Source organism: Lissotriton helveticus, chromosome 7 (assembly GCF_964261635.1).
Source record: "Lissotriton helveticus chromosome 7, aLisHel1.1, whole genome shotgun sequence".
Taxonomy (NCBI): domain Eukaryota; kingdom Metazoa; phylum Chordata; class Amphibia; order Caudata; family Salamandridae; genus Lissotriton; species Lissotriton helveticus.
The window spans coordinates 1,597,000,419-1,597,027,860 of record NC_136068.1 but is presented as its reverse complement, the minus strand read 5'-3'; the positions used below and the strand labels follow the sequence as shown (position 1 = coordinate 1,597,027,860).

At 43.3% G+C, this 27,442-nt stretch overlaps 1 protein-coding gene across 10 annotated transcripts in view; it reads right to left on the bottom strand.

Moving 5' to 3' along the window:
- MED25 (mediator complex subunit 25) overlaps window positions 1-27,442 on the bottom strand; it is a 260,000-nt gene that overhangs the window by 210,760 nt on the left and 21,798 nt on the right. For 5 of the 10 annotated variants that reach the window (XM_078655183.1, XM_078655190.1, XM_078655189.1 and 2 more), the window contains one exon: window positions 14,697-14,798. The exons of 3 other annotated variants lie outside the window; for them this stretch is intronic. The gene's annotated coding sequence lies outside the window, so the exon portion shown is untranslated. Of the gene's footprint in view, window positions 1-11,211; window positions 11,327-11,424; window positions 11,519-11,601; window positions 11,697-11,781; window positions 11,854-14,696; window positions 14,799-27,442 lie in introns of those variants that run through there. 2 more of the 10 variants (XM_078655193.1, XM_078655188.1) reach the window with 2 other exon arrangements.

The window sequence follows — 27,442 nt, the reverse complement described above, 5'->3', positions numbered from 1 at the left end:
AAAAATAAACTTGATTGCCCTTAAAAGGAAAACAGATTTCTAATCTGACTTTCTAGATTTAAAAAAATATATATATTTTTGATTTTACAGAGTTTTATATAGCGCGAACTTGACCCGAATCGGGTATCAGAGCGAATTACATAGCACCAGTTGCATTACATGAGGACACATTCCTTTTTAGGTCTCGCTGGTGTTAGCAGCGCGAAGCGCTGCACCAGCGAGAGACCTCTTGTTGTGGGTTTGCCGGGAATGGGGCACATGTGAGACAGGGGATGTGCATGCGCAGGAGATTCCCCCATGTGACCGTGCACGTCTCCTGTCCCACATTGCCAGGTAGCAGATTTTGTTTGTTTGTTTGTTTGACACTGACACTGACACTGACACACACACACACACACACACCCCCCACCCCCCCGCCCACCCCCCCCCCCCACCCCCCCTACCTACCTCTAGGGTGTATTGTCTTGTGCCGGGACCTATTTTTTGTGTTTGCTTCACTGGACAGAATATCCCGCTTCTTGCCTGGGGTTGTTTCTAAAATACTATCAGCAAAGCGATATATTTGGCATCAGGGTGCAGTAATCGTTCCCATGCCTATTCATAGTTCACTACTTGTCTGACACAAAATGTGTGAAGTTATTTAAGTTTGCCCCTAGTATGATGTTTGCATGACACGTGGTGTGGCATGCTTCAGTAATCCTTTATCGCAAGCAGAGAAGTGGTGCGGCGTTAAAATCGTCAGTTTTATTTTATTTCCTTTTAGGGAAATTTCGTTTTGTGTTTACGGTATGAATATCAAAACAGTATTCCCCACAATCACATGAGAGACCACTGATCAAGTTGAAAACTCTGAAGTTGCCCCATGTCAGGACTCGGCCCAATAGATATTTATCACACAGACCCACATACTGATCTTTTTTTTACAATGTGTAGGTAGGGGATCTTTTCACCGTCCTGTTTCTCATTGGCTTTTGCAACCACACTCGCTGTCTCTACTGTTGACTACCCTTTCCATGTGCAAGCAGGCTATGCTGTAATATTGGTGGTAGAAGGAAACTTGGAAATGAAGAGTAATTGCCCCATAATTAACTAAAAACAGGTAACTGACTGGCGTGGGTGCTCCTTGTTTTTCTAAAGTTACCAACCGTAATATAATGCCTCGCAGAGACCTGGTGATGCCAGTGTGCAGTCACTGCCTTTGCTGCCCCCCAGCTGCATGCACCCTGCTCAACATAGAGCCCAGCCAGAAATGTACAAGTAAAGGCTTCTTCCACAGACGTATTTTTAGAATTTTAAGTGATCTCTGCCACCCCCCTCCCCCATTCTTAGTGCTTTAAGAGGGATCTGCGTTCAGAAAGAACCTTAAAACCTGGCTGTTCCCTATGAGCTAGCCTGCGCTTCAACTCCCTCCTGTATTGTCATGGTTTCAGAATTACTAGCGCCAAGATGCCTGTTAGGTGGTAGTGCACTTAATAAATTGGATAAATAATAAATAACAATAATAATCAAAAAGGTGAGGGCTGGGTGTTCCAAGGGGGCATGGCAAAAAAAAAAAAGCATAGCGAGAATTACTTTCCAAAAAGCTTTAAAAATTTGAGCCCAAATCCTGTTCTTGAGACAGAGCGCCCCGTGATCATGATTTAGTACTGGAGCTTTCTTTAAGTGCATCAAATATATATCGCACAACAATGGCATGCACCTAACACAAGCCAGAACTATTGACTTTAACAATGCTTACTGTCAGTATCATAGAATGAGTAGCACCAGTCACAACGTTGTGAATAACAAGAATAGAAGATGTTTCAGTTGCACTGAAATTTTACAGTCCTGTGGAAGTCAGAGGCAGATTAGCAGTTAAACATTCACTCCAGTTCTTCCTTCTTTCCATGCATTCTCTCTTTCTGTTGCATCCATATTTTGCTGAAATGCGCCCCTGTTTATTTCACACATCAGCTCCCTCTTCTTCATCACGGTCTGGTCACTCGGACCTTTTTCAGACTCTTACCTGTGTCACCCCTTCACTATGCCCTTGCACACACACAAAGACTAACACGTGCAACAGACTCGCGCTGTGTCACACAATCGAACATCGCTCTGAGAGGCCAATAAGTGCATGAGCATGCAATCTGCATCCCTTCATGAAACACGCCTTGCTTAATGGGGGCCTTTGATGAACACCCACTCATGACCTGACATCATCTAGACATCTAGAGGTTCCGTTCAGTGCATGCTCTGTGGAAGAGTCATGCGTAGCATGAAAAATCTACAGAAACAAGACATCTGTAAATTGTAAACAATCTGAGTGACTGCAAGATGAAGTGAATAATGTGAAATGGAAAGAGGGACTTACTTCCCCGATGACATGGGTTGCCCTAAGGGTCGTGAATGTATTGATAAACGACCCGTGTTCGGGAGTGTACTATTAATGGCGCGTTTTGCTGTGAAGTTCAATCAGTGTGGGCAAAGACGTTTTAAGTCTAAGATGCACACAGCCACGAAAAGACTATGAAATGTTGAAAGTGGTGCATATCAAGCAACTAACAGGTACTTGAGTAGCCAGCTGACGCACTTTTTAATTCAACATTCAATGCTCTTTTTCAAACGCTGAGTTGTCTAAGCAAACCAATATTGTAATCGTTCAACAAAAATATAATTTTTTTTCTTTTATTCATCTAATGGTAGCAGATTCGAGATGTGACTATATTTTTTTACGAATTGAGTACTTCTTAGCACAATGTAGAATTGCGTAACGCAGAACAATTGTGTGAAATCGTGTATCATACACCGGAAATTTAGAGTCATTAAAACACTTCATGCAAACGGTCCGTCTGATAAACAAATCATTTCACTGAGTAATGGATTGTTGTAATTCGATAACAGAAGGAACAGGAGCTGAGAGTAGGATAAACAAACTCTCTCTACACCCCTCTCTCTACACCCCTCTCTCTCTACACCCCTCTCTCTCTACACCCCGCTCTCTCTACACCCCTCTCTCTCTACACCCCTCTCTCTCTACACCCCGCTCTCTCTACACCCCGCTCTCTCTACACCCCGCTCTCTCTACACCCCGCTCTCTCTACACCCCTCTCTCTCTACACCCCTCTCTATACAGCCCTCTCTATACACCCCGCTCTCTCTACACCGCTCTCTCTCTACACCCCTCTCTCTACACCCCTCTCTCTCTACACCCCTCTCTCTCTACACCCCTCTCTCTCTACACCCCTCTCTCTCTACACCCCTCTCTCTATCGCCCTCTTTTTATCTATCTGTCTATCTATCTATCTCCCTTACTCTGTCTATTGCACTCTTATCTATCGCCCTCACTCTATCTATGTCTATCTATCTATCGCCCTCCCTCTATCTACCGCCCTCCCTCTATCTATCGCCCTCCCTCTATCTACCGCCCTCCCTCTATCTACCGCCCTCCCTCTATCTACCGCCCTCCCTCTATCTACCGCCCTCCCTCTATCTACCGCCCTCCCTCTATCTACCGCCCTCCCTCTATCTACCGCCCTCCCTCTATCTACCGCCCTCCCTCTATCTACCGCCCTCCCTCTATCTACCGCCCTCCCTCACTCTATCGCACACACTCTATCGCGCACACTCTATCGCGCACACTCTATCGCGCACACTCTATCGCGCACACTCTATCGCGCACACTCTATCGCGCACACTCTATCGCGCACACTCTATCGCGCACACTCTATCGCGCACACTCTATCGCGCACACTCTATCGCGCACACTCTATCTATTGCATCACCACAGCATCACTCAGCACCACCACAGCATCACTCAGGGGCACCACAACATCACTATGCGCGACCACAGCATCACTGAACGCCACCACAGCATCAATCTGTGCAACCATTCAACAACAACTGATTCAAATATGTTCTCTCAATGTTTCAAGCTTTATTACAAATGTCACATAAATATGTTAATATTTCACTCCTTGTCTTGGATTTTCGTCACAATATAAAACACTGCACATAATCTTCATAAAAGTTATTTACCAAAGTTTAAGCTATTGCCATTATAAATTACAATAACTTTTATTTAAGTATTCATTATTAAAAATAAAAAGCCATTGTTATTTGTAATATCAATACATCTAAGTCTCGTAAATACAACACATATTGCATTACAAATGCTATAGGTGTCACATTTGCGAAAGTTAAAACTATTGGCATTGAAAATGACAAAGCTATTAATTTCGCTATTTTCAAAACCAACACATAAATACAAAATTTGTCATTTACAATACCAATAGGTCAAACTTTCCTAATGCGAGACCTATTGCATTGCAAATGCTTGTTTTGTTTTTTTGTTAGGCACGGGGAGATTAAGTGATGTGCCCAGAATCACAGGATGTTCAGCGTCATTGCAAGACTCAAACCCAGTTCCCCAGATTTGAGGTCGACCGCCCAAGCCATTAGGCCAACTAAATGTTACGATATTCTTAACACCTTAAATAAAGATATCATATTTTTCTTGAGTCGTTCAAACAGTACTTGATAGGGAAGAAAAGGCAAGAGTTTCGGAGTGGGCGGAGGAAACAGATAAATGGAGTAAGACAAGTGTGTATGCTTTAGACAGAGAATGCCACAGAGAGCAAAAAAGAGACACGGGGAGAGGATACAGAGATGGAGAGCGAAAGTGTGAGATAAAGAAAGGATGAGAACATGAGAAAGAGGAGAGGACTAGAGTGAGGGAGAGAGGCAGTGAAGGAAGGGGAGGGGGAGGAAGAGGAAAACAAGAGAGACGGAATGCGTGCAAGAGAGTGTAATCCCAGGGTGATGAAGAGTTAAACTTCCGGAGTTTACAATTCCTCACCACACAGAGTAGATATACATCTCCTTGCTGCACTGTTTCAAGTCCATGATTGTACCCAGTGGTTGAAGTGGGGGAAAAAAAAGTAGGGGAACTGTGGGTGGAGACTCCGAGGAAGGGGATAACCCAAGGATTGGATCAGTGGGTGGAGTCAGAGGTGTGGCCAGAATGTGCCAAACATCCCAATTTTCGGTATTTGTTTGGCATTTCACCGACCAATTACAGCTTATTGTGTTATTTAATTCAACTAATGGATACACTTGATTATTTAAGGTTTAATAGGAGTTATTGGCATTTAAATACATTCACAAAGTGGAATATATTTCCAATCACACACTGTCCCAAATACGCTTAAAAGTGGAATCACAAGCCATTTGCCTCCAAGCCATGCAGTTTTCTCATTAGCACTTCTCCTCCCTTCTTCCACAAGAGCAGTTCAAACAGGAATGGTAAAATATCCTAGTTTGCAAATGTTTTCTATATAATTATGGATCTGCTATATTTGTCACATAATACATCATTCACTGCATAATCTTGCAGTTTTAACTAATCATTTTTGTAGCTCAAACGGATAAAAAGTTACTAAAAACGTGACTTGAGTTGCTGCAAAGTGGACGGCTCTTTCTAAAGATTGACTGATCACCTTCCTCACTGCTGCATTAGTATGTTATACTGATACTAATGAGGCAGATTCTTTGCAGAGACTTAACATGTGTAAAAATGTCTAAATAATAAAATATAAGAAAATATATTGCATTATACGCGGGAGCCTTTTTTCGTTGCATATTTTAGTCAACACTGCGGATATCTTTTTGTCCCTCATTGCTGCATAATTCCAGTGGCTCTAGAGCAGGTAGCACATGTTAAAAGTGCTTGTGCATGAAGCAGAAAGTGTGAAGTTTGAAAACTTAGTTTGGTGTGTGTGCAAATCCTGCATTGCCGATCCTTGGTGAGTTGCAGCTACTACTGGTGAGTTGCAGTTACTACTGCTGAAACAAGGCCAATGGAGGTACCAATGGGTGAGGTAGACTGGCCTCGATGGCAGGGGCAGGGCCGGCTTTAGTGCTGGTGACGCCATGTGCAACAATGTTTTTTGGTGCCCCCAAAGATCACCTATGCCTTGGACACTACACAGAGACAATCATTTATATGTGTGTAAATCACTGTATAGTAAATGTTACATAAGACAAAGGACTACAAGGTGTAGAAGCCACATGACACCCATACTAGTAGGCAGTCTAGTTTAATAGCTCACTATTCTATGTTAGGATTTTAACTTATAAACTGCAAGTAACAAAAGGATCTCTCTGACAAAGCAGTAACCTACTAACCTAGTTAACATCATATGCACTTTGTGATCTGCGTGGTACATGTTCTTTGCAGCAGGCACATTAACCCTCTGTGCCACCTTTCCAGGAGTCAACCCTTCCACTAAACAAAACGCTGATCTCTCTCTGGGAAGAACATTAATCACCAAAGTTATCATGACATTTTTATTGTTGCTGAAAGTTGCTGGAGGCCAGGAAGGAGGCAGCGAGTTTTTTTAAAACCTTAATAAAACACTACGCACAGACCCAAAATAGTAAGTAATTCTTTATTGCTCAGTTAATTAAAACCATTGCAATCAGCTAAATGTAATATGTGTAAACGAACTTAAAATACAATTGTATCTGGTACAACCCTTTTTATAAATATATTTGTTAAAATTTCATTAAAAACATTGAGCAAAATTTCATAAGGCTAAAAAGTGCATTCTTAAAAATTAGGCATCTTTAGCACTTTCCGTGAAATAAGATAAAAATACATTGTTATGTCGCCCAAAGGGTCTATATTAAACTCTTTGCGACTGCAGGTTCTTGGGGCGATTTTGAGCACTACCGTCAGGTGGGCGTGACAGTCAAGCAATAGGCCTTCGAGGGAGTCTTATAGATGGTTGCAAACAGCTTCTGCAGTTTTGTAACATTGTAATCGGTCCATAGTGACGGAGATATACAGACTTGCTTAAGAAAGGAAGAATTTGATCTTTTTTACGAATTAAAATGGGCACTGCCAGAGTGTCTGGGCACGCAGCTTGTAATTTTTGATGACGAATGCCATTTCTTACAAAATTTTTACGTTGGGATGGTTGTTCCTTGTCGTTGCTGAGTGGGGCAATAGGACTCAAATGCCGAATGGGTTTCCTTCATCCAATCTCTCCTTTCTGGCGTTCTGCTTTTTTTCCAGAAATTTAACAAGATGACTTGCTAATTAGATGTTTTTCCAATCAAAGCATGCTTTGACCGCCTGCCGACATGTTCTTATTCCCAGTTTCTTTATAGTTGGTTTTAAATGATATCTGCGCTCCTTTTCCAGTTCTTTGCAAATGCATATTAAGTGAAGGATATCCTCTTTTGGGTCCCCGCATAACCGGCAATTTGTTTTCGTTTGGAGCCGTTTCCACAGGGAAAGGTGGTATTGTGATGGAAGAATGCCCAGCCGTAGTCGTATAAACTTCTCCTTTGTGATCCATGTGTAAACGACTCCTAGGTAGCTTTGACAGGAGCTGCTAGTATAATTTTGGATGAGGGTCCAGCCGTGAGCCCTGTTGGCTAGTGTTGCTTCGTCCTCTACTAGCGAAATTATCCTTACAGATTTATTTACTAGTTGTTTGAAGGTATTATGAGATCCAATGCTCTTCCAGGCGTCTTGTAGGTCCAAGGAGTCTATTGAGTGCTTTAAATAGTTTGCAGCTGCACACTTATTTTTTCTTTCTAACTCCTTCCAGATATGCGATTCAAGCTTGAGACTTCAGCTCCCTGTATTTTAGGCAAACTTTTGGCATAGGCGCCCATTCTGTCTACTCTTTGATTCCTCAGGCCAAATTCAAGCCTTATTTGTGCCTGGGAGGTATAATTAGGCAGGTTGAATATCTTTTGCATTGCTCTGGCTGTTATATTGTCCAATATCTGCGCATCCCTCCCACTGAGGCATTCGCTTCCGTTAGTAATAGCCGGTGTCAGTTTTGCTTGGATCACTTTTAGTAGTGGGGTAAAGCTACAGCCAGCTGCTTTTATTTTAAGATTCCTCAGTGCGACCGCTATTGTGATTCCTCTCCTTTTTATTGCTTCTTTCTGTGGCTGAAATGTCCCTTTTCTATCAACAATTACACCCAGATATTTGTATTCCTCCACAGTTACCAGTGAAATAGGTACCCAGTGCGGTCACACTGTTCGCACCGCCCTAACCTGCTCAAGGTTCATGTGACATCAGTGACAGATTCACAGTGACTGGATCACTGTTGCTCTAGGGTGTGCTGCATCGTAGGCCTGCCCGCAAGGCTGGAGGTGAACTTCAGTATGGATTGTGGTGGACAGGCCTTCAAGGTTCTAAGGTCTAGTGGGGCTTTCTAAGGTCTAGCATGGGAATGTGCTCCCTCAGGAGAGTGGTCTGGAGGACTGGTCATGAAGGCTGAACCCGGCTCCCTGGTTCCAAATTCAACAGCTCTGTTCATAGTGCCACATCCTCTCCCCCACTGAACACCATACTGCCCCACTGAGAAAAACTCACACTGCCTTCAGTTACAACCCAATTGTGCCCCGCTATAAACACCAGGATGCGACTTAAGAGTAATATACTGCCTGGAAAAAAAGTGAAAGCAAACACTCACAGGAAGTGCAAACTTAAGTAAAGTATGTGAAATGTAAGCGGAAACAACATGGTTACCTTAACGATCTCTCACTCACTATTCAGAACTCAGCAAGTGGTTTTACCTGTAAAGTTAAGGTCATGACTACGGGGCCCTGAAGGGAACCGTTTCAATGTCCATTGCTTATAGTCTTAATAAACGGAAACAATATGGTTTAAAAAGACCACACCCATAAACACAGAGGTGCACATTTTGTTTTCCTATCCACCCATCAACCAGGTATTGCAATACATCCAGAAATGGTGCTCTTCCCCATCTGGGGACAACAATGCTGTTCAAAGAAAGACAAGAAAAGAAAAGTAGTGTTTCACTGCAAAGTGAGGCTGATGAGTTTGGATGTGAATAAAACCAATCTGACCACTTTGCAACCACTCTGTCTTACTTTATTTATTTATGTATTTATTTTTCCTATTTAAAACCTTTTATTTCTCTCCATCCCGATAGCTGCACTTTGGAATAGAAAAATGTCGGAAAAAGGGCATTTCCCGCAAGAGTGTTTTTCTTTTTTGGATCCATTTTACAGGGAAGCAACTAAATGAAAGAAGGAAAGAGGTTGTGAACCGTTTCTACTAGTCACGGTTTTCATTAAGTGAGGAGCAAGACAGAAAGAGAGGGAATAATAAGAAGGGGGGGGGGGCGGGAACAGCTGCCGGCACAGAAAAGAAGAGGACATTGTCCCTGTCTTCTCTGGGCAGTAAGGAAGAGACAGAGTCCTTTTCCTTCTCTGCCCGTCCCAGATCGAGCACAAAAGCAACCACGCTCACACATGTTGCCCCCTGCCCCCCCTCAGAAGTATTCTCGGGCCTCATTGCGTTACAGAAAAAAGGAAGAAGGAGACGCATAGCGAGCATTGGAGAGGCGGAGCGAGGCGCACGCGCATGTGTGCATACCCGCAAGCTCTAGGTCACCACAAGCAAAAGTGTGTGCTAGCATTTTCTGGAGCCTCACACTAAATGTCTCGCTCAGCGAGACCTAAAAATTACAACGGATGTTGATCGAATAAGATTCCTGCGAAGTGGAACTGTGTCATCAGTCAGAAATTCTGTAAGGGTTTTAGATTCTAGTGCCAACACAACCCAGTGGTATGAGGACCTTAAATTTAGGGTAGAGAATACCTTAACACCCTTTAACATGCACAATCATTGGTGTTAAGCAACGGATGAGCACGCCTCAAATTGTTGACATTTAAGGCATAAAAGTACACACACAACTGGAGTTTGCTGCCTGCCTTGCAGGCTAAATCTATAGCGGAGACCCAATCAGAGTAATTTATTTCCTCTATAACTCTATCCTTATTCGTACTATCCAACACCTCCTTCAACTCTTCCCTTACACTAAGCGGAGACCCTTTCTGCTTTTGTTTTCCAAGGTGCAACATTACCGCTTAATTTGAATTTAGAGAGAATCTTTTCGGCAACCCAAGTCTCTCAGAAAACACCATAGGAAATCACTTGATTATCCAGCCTCCTTTATCAATATCACTCACCACAAGCGCCTGGTCTGTGCTTCTTGGACCTATGATTTTTTCAAGTTTTCATAAATCTTTCCAATAAAGGAACATCCACTCCTTTGAGCGCTATATACAATTTAATGTCAGTATTCCTCCCCCTTAAAAAACAAAAAAACACATTGGTGTGGAAAAACCAAAGCATATCTATTTTGCCTCCATCAAATGCACCAGCTACTATGTCTGAAGGTTCCAATTCATTCACATCGACCTGACCTCCAGATTCCTTATCAAACACATCCTTCAAGATCATTGTCAGTGGAACAGAATCATGTTTTCACATGAGAGAAGACCCCACTAAGTTCCAGGGAACAGGGTACTGTAGACACTGAAAGTCAAAAAAGGATCCCTGGACTACATCTGCTTTCCTTCACACTCTAGAATTTCATATACACCCACATATTCGGCACAGCAGACTTTCTATATGTGTATCACTCCAACACAAAAATATGACGTTTACAATCTTATTCTTTTATTTGTAGTTGATTACTGTTGTTAAAATTCAGAACTATACTGAAGGACATTATTTGAAAACATACATTGTATTGTCACACATAAAAAACAATTGTTCACATTAAATTCATAAAACATATAAATGTTTAAAAAACAAATTATAAAAACATTACAGATTTTTCGCATATAAAATTTCAAAACTCCAAGGTACACAATTAATCACAATCTACGACCCCTATTCACCTGTAGGATCAAAAATTCCTACTCCCTTGATTTACTGACCCAATAGCCTCATATCTAAACCGAAATTACAGTATCCAAACTTTCGGTAAATCTGTTAATTCGTAGGGCTTTTATTGGATTCTACTTTTCCAAGCGTCGACGCGTTTCGGTGTCATTTCATTGATATAGTAACACCTTCTTCAGGACAGCCACAATTTCATGGGGTCAATCTTTCTACGTTTCTGTATATATAAAACAACAATATATCACAATTAATAGAAAAATCCTCGCAGTTTTCTCTTTACCTAACCCATTCCACTCCAGTTTACATCATAAATCTCCAAAGGAAAAACCTTTCAACTATTGTTGTTAGCCCTATTCAAGACTGTCATAATAAATGGTTTCCGATACACATGATTCCTATCCCTTCCGTTATATTTTAGTGTTGGGCTTAACTTCATATATGTTCAAACCATTCGTTACCCTCACTCACACTCAGGTCCCTATACTTGCCTTAGTTTCAGAAAAGACTGGTGGATGCTGTTGTTCCTACCCAGGAAGAGATTCTATTCCTTACAAGATTTCTTCCTTTTTCCCAGGGCATCAGGATGTGATTACACGTGTCGCCCTGTCGGATCAATAGACGATATTCAAATTATATTTCTTTTTTTTTAATTTTCATCCCACTTACTTCTTCCGAGTTTTTATGCAGTAAGGAAGAATTACCTTTATCTTCTAAGATCGATGGAAAATTTAGTGGTACTGGTCAAATTTCTGCACCACCCTTGTCTTCAGATTCTTCGTATTTTAGTTTATTAACCTAAAGAATTGGAGACATGGTTTTGAATGGCTTGTTCACTAAGTCCATTATCTCATTCATACTTTCTATCTCTCTTAGTTTACCTTCGAGCGGTATTTCAGGGTACCCCGCCGATTTTCTGTTTACCAGGTGCTATTTCGTTTTTATTCTTCTGTATTTTCTTTTTTGTACGTATGCCCTGTTAATAATATTACAGTATATTACTCATTGGTCCCCCTACCCTAGATTATCTTTTCGGTTGTTTTTCGTGTAGTCATTCTTACCTTTTCTGGCTTTAAACTTCTCTCATCGAGGTATAACGTCTAGTTTCTGATTTTCCTTGAACCGGATATCTTCTGTAAAGTAGTATTGGTATTTTTTTGAGATTTTCGGACTTTTTTCCTATTATCGTACATATAATCACGAAGCACACTATATTAAAAGGTATGTTGTATAACTACCATTTCTTATATCTTCAACTAATAACCTACTTTAATGATATATATATATCGGAGGTCCCATCCTAATTTAATTTAAGATACACATGTGTATCGTCGGGTCTATTTTGGTTCAACAAAGGAGGCCTTCAATTATTAACTGGACCCCCCTTTCTTTAAACCTATATCGGTACCCCCTACCACAGATTCTTCCGTTATTTATCACCTTTATAGGTGATTTTATCCTATACATAAAACAGAATCAGCCATAAGTGCAACATTGTTTCCACCACACCGTGACGTGATCCTTGGGTGGAACTTGAGGCCCTTCTGTTTTATAAGTAACGGTACCACCAACCTCCTTCAAAACTAACACCAATCCATGGGTCTCCGTTTCCAAACCTTCTTTACTAACATACCCACTATCATCCTCCTCACTCTCTACAACACATCCAATCTTGTTCTTTTTGCTCTTGGGAAACATCTTTGACTTCCTACAAAATCTGGGAAATACACCACGTTTCCACAGTTTACACTCCTTGCTAATAGTAGGTCACACAACGAGGCAACATGGTTATTGATACCACATTTAAATCAAGTAAAACTTCTGATTCACTACATACCCCTTAACTTTTTGCAACCTTTCTGTCATTACTGACAGCTCTAATCCACACCATGGATTGTTCAGTGGCTTTTGCAGTACTAACAGGGTCATGTAAACACGGGTTACCTGTATCCAAAGTTGTTCCTATATTTTTTAAATTTCAGACAAGGACTATGAGTTGATCACAGATCATTTATTCTGCTCTAGTCCAGAAACTGCATGAGGAAGATGGCAGAGAGTGCCATTATAAACTTAGCAAAATACTCCCCATCCCCTTGGAAAATTTTGAACTAGTCAAAACCAGTGCTCTCACTTGATTTAAATATTTTCTCCATCCTTTTGAGAGCTAACTCAGATTCATTAAAGTCGACGGGCCCCTCTTGGTGTCTCACTTGGGGAAGAGTTATAAAAACAACTTGTCTGCCAGATGCCAAATAATAGTGAAAAAACGTTTTTGCATATCTCCACATATAGTCTATCAGGCTCCAAATCTATAATATAAATCTGAAAATATTATTTCCCTCCGGACTATGGAATAGGAATACCATCCTTATTTGGGTGGAACTTAGAAGGTGGTTCAAACTGTATGGTGAAATTAAGTAAAGTGTATCAAAATATGAACCACAAAATATAAATAACTGACATCGAATTGACATATTAATCAACAACTGAATGTGTGCCTGTCACAGGTCAAACAATAGTGTCTCAAACACAGCATGGTTGCCTGTCACAGATACGTTTGACAGTCAAGAGAGTGCATCATACAAGACACTAGTACAAGCATTCACGGCTACTTTACAGTCTTGTAAAATGTGTGCACATCACAAAACATTACAATTATTTTCCTTCCTTAATGTTTCAGAGGAAGTAGTCCAGTGTGAGAAAAGGAGTAGCTCACTACTTTGTAACTGAGGTAACAGAATGAACCATTAAAAGCAATCACTTCATTCATGCCTTTGTTAAAAACGCAAGAGATGTAATCTAGCCAGCGCACCTAAGCCTACTGATGGAGTTCTTAAAATTGGTCATTACAAAAGCTGGGTCTCGTAACCATTCTAGTGTAGTTTAGGGGGATACATCCGCTCTGCCGGTGGCACGTCTTCTTGAGCCTCCTTTGCAACTTTGCTATGCAAACCGTACTTGTAGGCTGAAAGAAGCCGCTAATTTGTTCAATGCACTTCCTGCTGAACAATGTGGAGACCAACAGGAAGATGGCAGTGTGTAGTCAGCCTGTAAGAAGTTAGTGTGAAAGACAGCACTGTTCCTGAAGATGACGGAGCAGGACGATCAAAGCAGTCGACAGAAAATACCACTCACACGAAAGGCAGTACAAAGGGAGCTATGGGTAGACTGAAACAGTGTCAGTATGCACTAGGTGTCAGTCTAGCACTTGTCACCACAGTACAGGGAGTAAATGCATGCCATGGATTCTATAAGAGTGCTTGACTAATTTCAGTAACCAACCATAAACTAAAAAAAAAAAAACTAACTCTGGGTTCCAGAGCAGCATGTGGTTCAGTGTAACACGCTACCACACCTCATCCTAGGTAATAATTACTATATATATGTGCAATTACAATATAATGATTATATAATGATACATTTTATTGTATTCTTTGTTTTATCTGGCTTAGACCAATTATACCAATGACAGGCTAAGTGGAAATAGGGTGGTGAAAATGGACCATCGGCGATGCTCTGAACCACTGATGCCATCTAAAATTATATACTGCAAGCAGTTTTTAGATCTCGACCTCTGCCAATGCGCTTGCGCATTGCAAATGTCGAGATCTATAGGAGTTGAAACAAACTCTTTGAACAAGCGCGGATTACGTGCAGTTCATGTGATGCGCGTGCCCGTCAAACCCATCAGCCTCGCACCAGACTTCAATGGAATGCCTCGTTCCCTCCCACTCGCTCACTCCCCCCACTCCCTCCACTCGCTCGCTCGCTCCTTTGCTCCCCATCACACAACCATTACACCATTTGTGCCTCGCATTCCCCCCCACCAGACTACAAAGGAATGCCTCCCGCTCACCAGCCCCCTGACTCACCAGATGTTTGTTTTCTCTTTTCTCAGTTGGCGCTTGGCAGCTAACAAGACTTTACATTTGGACAGAGCGTTACTCATTTGCACTATCTTGGAACACTGACTCACCCTTCCAGAGGCCGAGCCCCCCTCTCTCTCTCCCTGCGAACTGTTCTCATCAAGACGGACCAGGAATGTGCGTTGTTCTCCAATTTGTCAAACTACTCGCTCCTAAATAGAAAAGACACACACAAACAGTCACACACAATTACACACCCCATAAAGCCAAGCAGATGCGGAAGCGGGTAAGCAAAAGACAAGATTCTCCTGGGAATAGTTAATCAAGCGGACATCAGCGCTACTCTTAGATTTTACTCTAATAGTGATCTCACTCTATTATCTGCATTCATACACAGCACACGGGAAGTAACCAATTGTAACCAAACACACGACCCAGTGGGACCCCAGCAGTCAATTATGTCAAACAATACTCAAAGTCACTATTTATAAAAATGACAAAGAATTTTATAAAATTAACCTGTACATAGCAAATTAGTTCAAAACTACACATGTACAAATTTATAATGTACACGTACAATTAAAAAACACACAAATCAATTGACAATAACAGATAAAAATAGGAGAGCAAAAAGTGACAGTGCAAAATTATAAAAACATCCTCATTTTTGTTACTCCATATAGGATACAATATGATATCACGTGAATGTCCTTGGATTATATCATCTATTTGACACCCAGCCAGATCCTTGGATGTAACACCATGTAGTGCGTCGACGCGTTTCGGTGAAGTTAATATTATTGTAGATCACCTTCTTCAAGACAGTATGTATATATAGCGATCTCTCCCAATAAGACACCATGAATTTGTCCTCTCAAAAACTCTGAGGGGGTCCAATGGGCCGTTGCAATTATTTGCGGGGATTTTTAATACTCCATGCGCTTCTTCCTTTAAATATTCGAGAGATTCAGGTGAATGATCCTTTAGATTTGCAATATTAAAATTAAGTCGGGCTCTTAGAGCTCCAAGTGCTTCTTAGTCATGTTGCATTATATTGGGCGTGATGGGTCCACTGGTGGAGGGATCGATAATTTAAAAATACAGGAGAAACCAACGTCTTCTCTATGATTCAAGGCTATTGCGATGGTATGTTTACACCCAGTATAGTTAGTAGCCTTGTATAGTTATTGTTTAAAGGTTGAATGTCTCTCCCATTCATGTATCCTCCGTTGCTCGATAAGAAGGACAGGTCTGGCTGTGCAGTCACGTCGCAGCTCCCTCCACAAGCGCCGTGTGCCATAGTTTTTAACTATTTTGCTATGTAAAGGTTAATTTTATTAAAATCATTTTTGTCATTTTTATAAATAGTGACTTTGAGTATTGTTTGACATAATTGACTTCTGGGGTCCCACTGGGTCGTGTGTTTGGTTACAATTGGTTACTTCCCGTGTGCTGTGTATGAATGCAGATAACAGAGTGAGATCACTATTGAAGTAAAATCTAAGAGCAGCGCTAATGTCAGCTTGATTAACTATTTCCAGGAGAATATTGTCTTTTGCTTACCTGTGGTACCCCTTCTCTTGGGTGTGGGGTCGCTCCCTTTTCGTTTCTTTGAGCGGAAGCGGGGCCTGCGGTTTCTGTAACCGTGCACTGTAGTGTTTAGAAGCAGGCAACTCGACGTGCAACATGCACATCTAATTAGGATCGGGTACGATGTGTATGTGTAATAGTTTTACCGCCTAGTGTAACCTATTGCGTCTTCTTGGATTGAGAGGACGTTGCAAATGTAAGGGGACGCCACCCGCAATGGGAACGTGATAGTAGCTTATAGATAACAGTGAAAGGGTTTTTATATAGCGCTGTTTCCACGTTTTTGTATTTTAAAGCACTGTGAATTAAGCAGTGTTGCTTGTTTTATCGTGGTACGATGAGAGACTGAGTTAGCCTGAGACGACTTTGATAAAATGAAAATCACAAAAAAATATATACACATTGACTGACCACTCTGGAACTTCTCAGGAAATTGTGTTCCATTGAAGAGCACTCCCTCCTATGGTAATTAAAACTGTGGAATGTGCCTGTCTCGTGTTTCCTGGCACCGAGCTCGCCTTCTCTGTGTGCCATATAAATGACATTTGTTGAGCCAGCATGGAGCTGCGTGACCTGCGCGGTTCACATTCACACCTCTGCTGTGCTGGTGAAGTGACAGACTCCCTCGGTTGGCAACGCGGCCAACCGCCTAGAAATGGCCTGTACTGTCCGTTCGCCGTTGGCCCAGCGTGTGACTAACATCAACGGTGCAATCTCTTAGCTTTAGATTGTTGCATTGATGCCCTCTGCTGACCTTTTCACCCTCTACTCTGACTGGAATATCAAACTCATGGACTGCCGAGGCAGCCCATGGAAAAGTACGGAAAAAGGGATTTTCGGTATTTCTGTATGAGCAGACGCTTCATCAGAACAGCTCATACAGTAGTACTTCTAACAAATATGCACCTTAAACAATATTTTCTGCTAAAAACACTTCATTTACTAATTTATTATTTTTGCAGTGTTTCTCCAGCATGAATTTGGCCCAAGGACTTTACACAAGCACCAGATAACATTACATGTCGGATTCATTTTTTTTTTAGGCACAGAGATTAACTGATTTGTTTAGGATCGCGGGACGTTGAGATAAAGCCACGACTCGCATGCGACCCCCCCCATTCAAAGGTCGGCAACTCTATCTGTTCGTCCACGTCTTCTCAACGTTTCCATGCTGAAATTTTTGTTCATATGTATTTCTAGGAAAGAATGTCCGATTGCATTACCTTATGATATGTTTTTCAAGTGAAAAGTGCTTCTACTAACCCCTGCCCTTCAGTGACTATAAGCTGCAGTTTTCAACACAGTTTAAAAAAGATGAAGGAAAGAAATATGTTGCTTACTTTCTCCGTAGTTGGTGTCACCGCTTGTTTTTTTTTTTACCGGAAGCATCACATCACATCTTTAAAGTACACTCAGTCCCCCCCCTTCCCCTGCCTGCCTGTAATTGCATATTTTATCACCTATGTTGTGTTTTAAATGTGTGATTTTCCCTGCCCATGATTGCCTTCATTTAGTGTGTTGAATTGTGGGATTTGCAGTCCAACCTCTGTAGTTTGTCCCTCTCATTCCTTGGTGACAAATCTGTTTTCCCTCCAAATTTCTCCTTTGCTCTGTGCTTAGGCATGTGTGTTCAAACAGTGCACCCCCAGCCACCATTTTGTATTCACAAGCCAGTGAGGCCAGACCCCCTGCCTTCCCCCCCAGCAACAGGGATTTTCTACCTACATCAGAGGGTGCTTCTGTGAGCTGTTTAACTGTATTTACTGGGGCCTGTGCACTTCGTTCGTTTTTTGGCCAGCAGGGAGAGTAAAGCTTTATTCAAACAGTATTGTTAGATTTCGAGTTAGTGAAGCCTTTACCTGCAGAAGTCCAAAGTTGTGGATTGAGCTTGTCTGTCTCCTAGGAGATTCTGAACAGGAGCAAGCAGCTGCCCAGACCCCACCCCCAGGCCAGCAGACCATTGGCTATTCAGATACCAGGCAAGTCTGAGCCCTCCTCTCACACCTGCCCAGGCCCCTTAAGGCCTTGCTGGGTGCACCCCAAATCATTCTCCTCCATCTTGTGAGTTGCAGCCTACATGTGCCCCAGATTGCAGTGAGCAGAGTCCAGGAAGTGGTAAGGAGACAGACTAGTGCTGTCTCTTCCCAAGGCAAAAAGTTGTTTAAAAAACGATTTTCACTTTCTGTGTTTACTGTCTATGCCTGTGGTTGTTACAGTTAGAAAATTGTAGTTTTAGCCTGCCTGTAATTACATATTTTATCACCCGTGTTGTGTTTTAAATTTGAGGTTTTCCCTGCCCATGATTGCCTTCATTTAGTGTGTTGAATTGTGGGATTTGCAGTCCAACCTCTGTAGTTTGTCCCTCTCATTCCTTGGTGACAAATCTGTTTTCCCTCCAAATTTCCCCTTTGCTCTGTGCTTAGGCCTGTGTTCTCAAACAGTGCACCCCCTTTCCCTCCAAATTTCCCCTTTGCTCTGTGCTTAGGCCTGTGTGCTCAAACAGTGCACCCCCAGCTACCATTTTGTGTTCACAAGCCAGTGAGGCCAGCCCCCTGCCTCCCCCCCCCCCCTCCCAGCAACAGGGATTTTCTACATCAGAGCGTGCTTCTGTGAGCTGTTTAAACTGTATTTACTGGGGCCAGTGCACTTCTTTTTTTGGCCAGCAGGGGGAGTAAAGCTTTATTTAAACAGTATTCACACACTGTCCCAAATACGCTTAAAAGTGGAATCACAAGCCATTTGCCTCCAAGCCATGCAGTTTTCTCATTGGCACTTCTCCTCCCTTCTTCCACAAAAGCAGTTCAAACAGGAATGGTAAAATATCCTAGTTTGCAAATGTTTTCTATATAATTATGGCACTGCTATATTTGTCACATCATTCACTGCATAATCTTGCAGTTTTAACTAATCATTTTTGTAGCTCAAACGGATAAAAAGTCACTAAAAAACGTGACTCGAGTGGCTGCAAAGTGGACGGCTCTTTGTAAAGGTTGACTGATCACCTTTCTCACTGCTGCATTTCTATGTTATACTGATACTAATGAGGCAGATTATTTGCAGAGACTTAACATGTGTAAAAATGTCTAAATAATAAAGTATAAGAAAATATATTGCATTACACGCTGCAGCCTTTTTTTGTTGCATAATTTAGTCAACACGGCAGCATCATTTTGTCCCTCATTGCTGCATAATTCCAGTGGCTCCAGAGCAGGTAGCACATGTTAAAAGTGCTTGTGCATGAAGCAGAAAGTGTGAAGTTTGCAAACTTAGTTTGGTGTGTGTGCAAATCCTGCATTTCCGATCCTTGGTGAGTTGCAGCTACTACTGCTGAAAGAAGGCCAATGGAGGTACCAATGGGTGAGGTAGACTGGCCTCGATGGCAGGGCCGGCTTTAGTGCTGGTGGCGCCCTGTGCAACAATGTTTGTTGGTGCCCCCAAAGATCACCTATGCCTTGGACACTACACAGAGACAATCATTTATACGTGTGTAAATCACTGTATAGGAAATGTTACATAAGACAAAGGACTACAAGGTGTAGAAGCCTCATGACTGCAATACTAGTAGGCAGTATAGTTTAATAGCTCACTATTCTATGTTAGGATTTTAACTTATAAACTGCAAGTAACAAAAGGATCTCTCTGACACAAACAGTAACCTACTAACCTAGTTAACATTATGTGCACTTTGTGATCTGCATGGTACATGGTCTTTGCAGCAGGCACATTAACCCTCTGTGCCACCTTTCCAGGAGTCCACCCTTCCACTAGACAAAACTTTGATCTCTCTCTAGGAAGAACATTAATTACAGAAGTTATCATGACATTTCTATTGTTGCTGAAAGTTGCTGGAGGCCAGGAAGGAGGCAGCACGTTTTTTTAAACCTTAATAAAACACTACGCACCCACCCGAAATAGTAAGTAAGTAATTTTTTATTGCTCAGTTAATTTAAACCATTGCAATCAGCTATATGTAATACGTGTAAACAAACTTAAAATACAAATGTATCTGGTACAACCCTTTTTATAAATATATTTGTTAAAATTTCATTAAGAACATGGAGCAAAATTTCATAAGGCTAAAAAGTGCATTCTAAAAAATTAGGCATATTTAGCACTTTCCGTGAAATAAGATAAAAATAAATTGTTATGTGGCCCAAATTGTCTATATTAAAATCTTTGCGACTGCAGGTTCTTGGGGCGATTTTGAGCGATACTGTCAGGTGGGCGTGACAGTCAAGCAATAGGCCTTCGAGGGAGTCTTGTACCTGGTTGCAAACAGCTTCTGCAGTTTTGTAACATTGTAATCGGTCCATAGTGACGGAGATATACAGACTTGCTTAAGAAAGGAAGAATTTGATCTTTTTTATGAATTAAAATGGGCACTGCCAGAGTGTCTGGGCACGCAGCTTGTAATTTTTGATGACGAATGCCATTTCTTACAAAATTTTAACATTGGGATGGTTGTTCCTTGTCGTTGCCGAGTGGGGCAATAGGACTCAAATGCCGAATGGGTTTCCTTCATCCAATCTCTCCCTTCTGGCGTTCTGCTTTTTTCCCCAGAAATGTAACAATGTGACTTGCTAATTGGATGTTTTTCCCATCAAAGCATGCTTTGACTGCCTGCCGACATGTTCTTATTCCCAGTTTCTTTATGGTTGGTTTTAAATGATATCTGCGCTCCTTTTCCAGTTGTTTGCAAATGCATATTAAGTGAAGGATATCCTCTTTTGGGTCCCCGCATAACCGGCAATTTGTTTTCGTTTGGAGCCATTTCCACGGGGGAAGGTGGTATTGTGATGGAAGAATGCCCAGCCGTAGTCGTATAAACTTCTCCTTTGTGATTCGTGTGTAAACGACTCCTAGGTAGCTTTGACAGGAGCTGCTAGTATAGTTTTGGATGACGGTCCAGTCGTGAGCCCTGTTGGCTAGTGTTGCTTCGTCCTCTACTGGCGAAATTATCCTTACAGATGTATTTACTAGTTGTTTGAAGGTATTATGAGATCCAATGCTCTTCCAGGCGTCTTGTAGTTCCAAAGAGTCTATTGAGTGCTTTAAATAGTTTCCAGCTGCACACTTATTTTTTCTTTCTAACTCCTTCCAGATATGTGATTCAAGCTTGAGACTTCAGCTCCCTGTATTTTATGCAAACTTTTGGCATAGGCGCCCATTCTGTCTACTCTTTGATTCCTCAGGCCAAATTCAAGCCTTATTTGTGCCTGCGAGGTATAATTAGGCAGGTTGAATATCTTTTGCATTGCCCTGGCTGTTATATTGTCCAATATCTGCGCATCCCTCCCTCGTCGGCATTCGCTTCCGTAAGTAATAGCCGGTGTCAGTTTTGCTTGGATCACTTGTAGTAGTGGGGTAAAGCTACGGCCAGCTGCTTTTATTTTAAGATTCCTCAGTGCGACCGCTATTGTGATTCCTCTTCTTTTTATTGCTTCTTTCTGTGGCTGAAATGTCCCTTTTCTATCAACAATTGCACCCAGATATTTGCATTCCTTCACAATTACCAGTGAAGTAGGTACCCAGTGCGGTCACACTGTTCGCACCGCCCTAACCTGCTCAAGGTTCATGTGACCTCAGTGACAGAGTCACAGTGACTGGATCCCTGTTGCTCTAGGGTGTGCTGCATCGTAGGCCTGCCTGCAACCCTGGAGGTGAACTTCAGTATGGATTGTGGTGGACTGGCCTTCAAGGTTCTAAGGTCTAGTGGGGCTTTCTAAGATCTAGCATGGGAATGTGCTCCCTCAGGAGAGTGGTCTGGGGGACAGGTCATGAAGGCTGAACCCGGCTCCCTGGTTCCAAATTCAACAGCTCTGGCCTTAGTGCCACATCCTCTCCCCCACTGAACACCATACTGCCCCACTGAGAAAAACTCACACTGCCTTCAGCTACAACCCAAATGTGCCCCGCTATAAACACCAGGATGTGACTTAATTCAAATTAAGCATTTGATGAGAGTAATATAGTGCCTGAAAAAAAAAAAAGTGAAAGCAAACACTCATAGGGAGTGCAAACTTAAGTAAAGTATGTGAAATGTAAGCTGAAACAACATGGTTACCTTAATGATCTCTCACTCACTATTCAGAAATCAGCAAGTGGTTTTACCTGTAAAGTTAAGGGCATGACTACGGGGCCCTGAAGGGTACTGTTTCAATGTCCATTGCTTATATCCTTAATTAACGGAAACAGTATGGTTTAAAAAGATCACACCCATAAACACAGAGGTGCACATTTTGTTTTCCAATCCACCCATCAACCAGGTATTGCAATACATCCAGGAATGGTGCACTTCCCCACCTGTGGACAACAATGCTGTTCAAAGGAAGACAAGAAAAGAAAAGTAGCGTTTCACTGCAAAGTCTGTAAAGTGAGGCTGATGTGTTTGGATGTGAATAAGACCACTTTGCAACCACTCTGTCTTGCTTTATTTATTTATGTATTTATTTTTCATATTTAAAACCTTTTATTTCTCTCCATCCCGAGGCTGCACTTTGGAATAGAAAAATGTCAGAAAAAGGGCATTTCCCGCAAGTGTTTTTCTTTTTTGGATCCATTTTACAAGGAAACAACTAAATGAAAGAAGGAAAGAGAGGTTGTGAACCGTTTCTACAAGTCACGGTTTTCAGTAAGTGAGGAGCAAGACAGAAAGAGAGGGAATAATAAGAAGAGGGGGGGCGGGAACAGCTGCCAGCACAGAAAAGACGAGGACATTGTCCCTGTCTTCTCTGGGCAGTAAGGAAGAGACAGAGTTCTTTTCCTTCTCTGCCCGTCCCCGATCGTGCACAATAGCAATCACGCTCACACATGTTGCCCCCTGCCCCCCTCAGAAGTATTCTCAAGCCTCATTGCGTTACAGAAAAAAGGAAGAAGGAGACGCATAGTGAGCATTGGAGAGACGGAGCGAGGCGCGCATGCATGTGTGCGTACCCGCAAGCTCTAGGCCACCACAAGCAAAAGTGTGTGGTAGCATTTTCTGGAGCCACACACTAAATGTCTCGCAGAGCAAGGTGTGCGCTGGCTCAGCGAGACCTAAAAATTACAACGGATGTTGATCGAATAGGCTTCCTGCGAAGTGCAACTGTGTCATCAGTCAGAAATTCTGTAAGGGTTTTAGATTCTAGTGCGAACACAACCCAGTCCTATGAGGACCTTAAATTTAGGGTAGAGAACACCTTAACACCCTTTAACATGCACAATCATTGGTGTTAAGCAACGGATGAGCACGCCTCAAATTGTTGACATTTAAGGCATAAAAGTACACACACAACTGGAGTTTGCTGCCTGCCTTGCAGGCTAAATCTATAGCGGAGACGCAATCAGAGGAATTTATTTCCTCTATAACTCTATCCTTATTTGTACTATCCTACACCTCCTTCAACTCTTCCCTTACACTAAGCGGAGACCCTTTCTGCTTTTGTTTCCCAAGGTGCAACATTACCGCTTAATTTGAATTTAGAGAGAATCTTTTCGGCAACCCAAGCCTCTCAGAAAAAAACATAGGAAATCGCTTGATTATCCAGCCTCCTTTATCAACATCACTCACCACAAGCGCCTGGTCTGTGCTTCTTGGACCTATGATTTTTTTCAAGTTTTCATAAATATCTTTCCAATAAAGGAACATCCACTCCTTTGAGCGCTATATACAATTTAATGTCAGTATTCCTCCCCCTTAAAAAACAAAAAAAACACATTGGTATGGAAAAACCAAATCATATATATTTTGCCTCCATCAAATGCACCAGCTACTATGTCTGAAGGTTCCAATTCATTCACATCGACCTGACCTCCAGATTCCTTATCAAACACATCCTTCAAAATTATTGTCAGTGGAACAGAATCAGCCATAAGCGCAACATTGTTTCCACCACACCGTGACGTGATCCTTGGGTGGAACTTGAGGCCCTTCTGTTTTATACGTAACTGTACCACCAACTTCCTTCAAAACTAACACCACTCCATGGGTCTCCGTTTCCAAACCGTCTTTACTAACCCACCCCCTATCATCCTCCTCACTCTCTACAACACATCCAATCCGGTTCTTTTTGCTCTTGGGAAACATCTTTGACTTCCTACAAAATCTGGCGAAATACACCACGTTTCCACAGTTTACACTCCTTGCTAATAGTAGGTCACACAACGAGACAACATGGTTATTGATACCACATTTAAATCAAGTAAAACTTCTGATTCACTACATACCCCTTAACTTTTTGCAACCTTTCCGTCATTACTGACAGGTCGAATCCACAGCATAGATTGTTCAGTGGCTTTTGCAGTAGTAACAGGGTCATGTAAACGCGGGTTACCTGTATCCAAAGTTGTTCCTATATTTTTTAAATTTCAGACACGGACTATGAGTTGATCACAGATCATTTATTCTACTCTAGTCCAGAAACTGCATGAGGAAGATGGCAGAGAGTGCCGTTATAGACTTATCAAAAGACTCCCCATCCCCTTGGAAAAATTTTAACTAGTCAAAACCAGTGCTCTCACTTGATTTAAATATTTTCTCCATCCTTCTGATAGCCAACTCAGATTCATTAAAGTCGACAGGGGAAGAGTTATAAAACAAGCATTGAAAATGCAATAGGTCTCGCAATAGAAGAGTTTGACATTTTTCGTTTTGCAAATGGATGAGTGGCGTTGCGTGGATGAGTGGCGTTGCGTGGATGAGTGGCGTTGCGTGGATGAGTGGCGTTGCGTGGATGAGTGGCGTGTGTGAGTGGCGTGTGTGAGTGGCGTTGCGTGTGTGAGTGGCGTTGCGTGTGTGAGTGGCGTTGCGTGTGTGAGTGGCGTTGCGTGTGTGAGTGGCGTTGCGTGTGTGAGTGGCGTTGCGTGTGTGAGTGGCGTTGCGTGTGTGAGTGGCGTTGCGTGTGTGAGTGGCGTTGCGTGTGTGAGTGGCGTTGCGTGTGTGAGTGGCGTTGCGTGTGTGAGTGGCGTTGCGTGGATGAGTGGGGTTGGAATGCAATAGGTCTCGCATTAGAAAAGTTGTAGTTATTGGTCTTGTAAATGACATATTTTATTTATTTTTTCATTGTTAAAATTGCTAAATTGATGGCTTTGTCATTTACAATCCCAATAGTTATAACTTTCGCGAATGTGACACCGATAGCATTTGGAATGCAACATGTTTTGTATTTACGTGACTTATATGGCAGCTCTCGTCGTTATGCTACATCTCTAGAGAGCAGGAGAGTGCAGCAGGGGAGAGAAGCACAGCAATGCAATATGTCTCGTATTAGGAAAGTTTGAGCTATTGGTATTGTAAAGGACACATTTTTTATGTATGTGCTTGTTTTTAAAATAGCAAAATAATAGCTTTGTTATTTACAATGCCAATAGTGTTATCTTTCGCAAATGTGACACCTATTGTAACACAATATGTGTTGTGAGGGTGAGTGAGGGTGAGGGGTTGAGGGTGAGGGGTTGAGGGTGAGGCGTTGAGGGTGAGTGAGGGTGAGGGTGAGTGAGGGTGAGGGTGAGTGAGGGTGAGGGTGAGTGAGGGTGAGGGGGTGAGGGGTTGAGGGTGAGTGAGGGTGAGGGGTGAGGAGTTGAGGGTGAGTGGAGTGAGGGTGAGGGGTTGAGGGTGAGTGAGGGTGAGGTGTTGAGGGTGAGTGAGGGTGAGGGTGAGTGAGGGTGAGGTGTTGAGGGTGAGTGAGGGTGAGGGGTTGAGGGTGAGTGAGGGTGAGGGTGAGGGTGAATGAGGGTGAGGCTGAGGGGTTGAGGGTGAGTGAGGGTGAGTGAGAGTGAGGGTGAGGGAGGGGTTGAGGGTGAAGCATTGAGGGTGAGTGAGGGTGAGGGTGAGGGGTTGAGGGTGAGTGAGGGTGAGGGTGAGGGATTGAAGGTGAGTGAGGGTGAGGGTGAGGGATTGAAGGTGAGTGAGGGTGAGGTGTTGAGGGTGAGTGAGGGTGAGGTGTTGAGGGTGAGTGAGGGTGAGGGTGAGTGAGGGTGAGGGGTTGAGGGTGAGTGAGGGTGAGGGTGAATGAGGGTGAGGCTGAGGGGTTGAGGGTGAGTGAGGGTGAGTGAGAGTGAGGGTGAGTGAGGGGTTGAGGGTGAGGGGTTGAGGGTGAAGCGTTGAGGGTGAGTGAGGGTGAGGGTGAGTGAGGGTGAGGGTGAGTGAGGGTGAGGGTGAATGAGGGTGAGGCTGAGGGGTTGAGGGTGAGTGAGGGTGAGTGAGAGTGAGGGTGAGGGAGGGGTTGAGGGTGAAGCATTGAGGGTGAGTGAGGGTGAGGGTGAGGGGTTGAGGGTGAGTGAGGGTGAGGGTGAGGGATTGAAGGTGAGTGAGGGTGAGGGTGAGGGATTGAAGGTGAGTGAGGGTGAGGTGTTGAGGGTGAGTGAGGTGAGTGAGGGTGAGGTGTTGAGGGTGAGTGAGGGTGAGTGAGGGTGAGGGGTTGAGGGTGAGTGAGGGTGAGGGTGAATGAGGGTGAGGCTGAGGGGTTGAGGGTGAGTGAGGGTGAGTGAGAGTGAGGGTGAGTGAGGGGTTGAGGGTGAAGGGTTGAGGGTGGGTGAGGGGTTGAGGGTGAGTGAGGGTGAGGGTGAGGTGTTGAGGCTGAGTGAGGGTGAGTGTGGGTGAGGGTGAGTGAGGGTGAGGGTGAGTGAGGGTGAGTGAGGGTGAGGGTGAGTGAGGGTGAGGGGTTGAGGGTGAGTGAGTGTGAGGGGTTGAGGGTGGGTGAGGGTGAGGGTGAGTGAGGGTGAGTGAGGGTGAGGGTGAGTGAGGGTGAGGGGTTGAGGGTGAGTGAGGGTGAGGGTGAATGAGGGTGAGGCTGAAGGGTTGAGGGTGAGTGAGGGTGAGTGAGGGTGAGTGAGGGGTTGAGGGTGAAGGGTTGAGGGTGAGTGAGGGTGAGGGGTTGAGGGTGGGTGAGGGTGAGGTGTTGAGGGTGAGTGAGGATGAGTGTGGGTGAGGGTGAGGGTGAATGAGGGTGAGGCTGAAGGGTTGAGGGTGAGTGAGGGTGAGTGAGAGTGAGGGTGAGTGAGGGGTTGAGGGTGAAGGGTTGAGGGTGAGTGAGGGTGAGGGGTTGAGGGTGGGTGAGGGTGAGGTGTTGAGGGTGAGTGAGGGTGAGTGTGGGTGAGGGTGAGTGAGGGTGAGGGTGAGGGTGAGGGTGAGGGTGAGTGAGGGTGAGTGAGGGTGAGGGGTTGAGGGTGAGTGAGAGTGAGGGTGAGTGAGTGTGAGGGGTTGAGGGTGAGTGAGGGTGAGGGTGAGTGAGGGTGAGGGTGAGGTGTTGAGGGTGAGTGAGGGTGAGTGTGGGTGAGGGTGAGTGAG